This window comes from Wolffia australiana, chromosome 3 (genome assembly GCF_029677425.1).
Source record: "Wolffia australiana isolate 7733 chromosome 3, ASM2967742v1".
Classification (NCBI taxonomy): domain Eukaryota; kingdom Viridiplantae; phylum Streptophyta; class Magnoliopsida; order Alismatales; family Araceae; genus Wolffia; species Wolffia australiana.
Window position 1 is genome coordinate 18,193,137 of NC_135837.1, and position 3,141 is coordinate 18,196,277.

Consider the following 3,141-nt stretch of genomic DNA (forward strand, 5'->3'; position numbering starts at 1 on the left):
CTCTCAGAGGCATTCCATCGAATACCTCTCGGGTTTCGACGGAATGACCTCTATTATTCCCTATTTCTGAGTCTGAAAACCTATAAAGAAAAACCCATCTCTCTTAATCAACCCACTCTTGGGCATTTTGTCGAACACCCGTGGGTGTTCGATAGAACATCCCATCTACCTCGATTTTCTTCTATAATATATAACATATATATAATCATATAAAATTAAATAATTTACATTTCTCTTAATCTGACCCTCTTTCGGGCATTTGGTCAAACACTTTCAAGGTGTTAGACTAAATTACTGCTTTAACTTCAGAAATCGATTATAAAAACCTATATAAAACATATAAACTAGATATAGTAATTATATAATAACTCATTAAACATCTATAAAATTCCATAACAATGTACTCTCTTCATCTCTTGATACTTGTCTAACCACTTAATTAGTTAGATAATTAGTTAATTCTCTCCCTATCTATCTTCTTCATATATATAAGTAATTCTCTAGCTTCTACTTCTTCTTCCCTCTTATTACTAATAACTCTTATTCAGTACTCTATACTTCTTCACTAATTATATTCCTATCATCTTTAACTATAGTAGCTAATATCTTACTTCCTTATTATTATTAGTATCTATAATATATATATACATATAATATATATATTATATGTATATAACTCTTATCAGTACTCTATACTTCTTCACTAATTATATTCCTATCATCTTTAACTATAGTAGCTAATATCTTACTCCTTATTATTCTTAGTATCTGTAATATATATATATATATACACACATATAATATCTGATATTCTCTCTTCTCTAGTTATCTTATGAAACTAATATTTCTAAATTATTAATTAATTATTTTTATATTCATTATCTTTAGTTTTATTATTATATCTTAATAACTAACAACTAACTTATTGAATACGTCTATAAAGGCCATTCCCTATGGAGACGACCTTACACTATACATTTGAGTAAGTTTATATATTTTTTCAAATTTATTTGATTTCAGGAAAATTAAATTTACAACAACACTAAAAGTTAACACCCCAATTCTCCCTCATCATGATGTATGTCGCTCATTTTGGTGGATGCGGTTCCAAGTAGTAGAGGTTGCCTTTACTTGTTCCTTAGAGGATAATTCTTTTTGTTATTTTGTCCTTCGCCAGACAATAAGAAGCAGGAAACTTAAACTATAAATCATTACAAAATTAAGTCTATGAATGGAAATATAACATGGTTAATTTCAGGATCATTAAGTTAATTTTTATCACATGGTGTAGTTGATGGAAATATATGTGGCCAGCAAGCCAATCACACATTCCATGTTCATTGATAGAACATATTCATTATAGTGCATGTGTGATGCTTATAATGAAGTCCATGAGTACATGATCGGACTTAGTGAATTATGATGATATCATAATACCGAGATCACTAGTCTTTAAGTATGTGTTCTAATATTGCTATTCGAAGGATACTCAAGAAAGATATCAAAGTATCCAAATAGAATAACACTATCTAGCCTCACTCTTATGACGAGTTTGGCCGGTCCCGTAGCCATTAGTGTGGAGACACTAAGGATAGATAGTGGGTGCTCTTTAGTGGAAAGAATTCAAAGAATTGATCCTTACGAATTCATGATGGTATTATACCAAACTGTCAATCGGGTTGATTCACATTATGGTTGTGTAAGTGGTCCTTAGGCTTGAGACACCAAAGATTTCTTGTGGATGGACAGTTGTACTTTGGCTATGACTTACGTGTCTCTAATCATGGGATTCTAAATAGTCTTAGTTTAGGTGCATTTAGAAGTTCACGAAGACAAGTGGTCAAGATTGGATCGTCCACCCTTGGTATAAGAGGTGACAGCTCAAGGAAGACGATGCGATGAAGTTCTTGGCTAAGGCAATGAAATATTGGGAGAAGAGTTCTACGATGATTTTTGAACGCATCTAAATGACCGATTAGGGTTTGACAGTTGACCATACCTAAAGACATCTGAGGATCATCAAGTGGATGAGGGATTATATATACACGATAGCCGATGACAAACATGTTCAATGAGTGAGTCGATACACACTCCTTTTTATCTTCTAGAGCACCCCACGAGTTGGACGCTCAACCTATTGATTGGGTTAAATCATACCAATATTAATTAATCTATATTATTATATAGTTAATTAATTTTGGAGGCCAACAAAGGTTATTGGGCCGCTTGAGTCATTAACTATACTAATACATGGGCCTGGAGGGTCACACGCAAATGGTCTTTTGGACGTTGAAAGATATACTAAAGTTTTGGGGGTTTTATGAAAAATACCCACTTAGTATAAATAGGGGAAGGCCCCAAAAAAATTCACCGTGCAAGGATTTTTAGGGGCCTTTCCCTCCTTCTCCCTTCTTCCCACACCTCTTATCCACTCCTGATGTGATTCAGATGGTGTATCGACGGCGATAGAGGTTGAACGAGGCTCGTCAATGATAAGGAGGAGATCTGATGTGCCGAGTACTGCATGGATACGTCTAGAGGCTGCTTGACTCATCTCGCTTTGGGATTTAAGAAATTACAGATGTGATCCATGCACAGGTACTTTGTTCAATGGTTTTATTGATGCCATTTGATTTCGTTTAAGTCTTTCACTGCGGAATGTTTTGATTTCTTCATCCATTTCAAGGCCTCTAGAACCCAACAGTAGTTTTAGATGACCTATTACCTAGAATATACAAACCATCCAACGATGGTTGTCACCTTGGTAGATATCTGGTCGATGTGTCATGTTGTGGTCAGCTTTGACATGCTGAGTTGCTTCGCTGCCTAGATACCAAGTTTGACGCTCTATTTCCTAAACATGAGGCATAGAAACATATCTATTTTGTGTAGTGATTGAAGTCCTTTAAAGCTTATTAGTAGATAATGACATTCTCTTGCTTTCTGCTCCAATTGCGAGCATATTTGACAAGAATATTGAAATCATTGATTTCTTCCTCTTAACCTTTACCATGATTTTGAGAATAGCCCCTTTGATGGTAGTCTCTTCTTGGACCAAACTTATTACCATAGTTGGATGGTTGATACCCATGTCCTTGAGAATTAGAGGCTATCAATGGAAATCCCTTCTCAGTTTTTCTT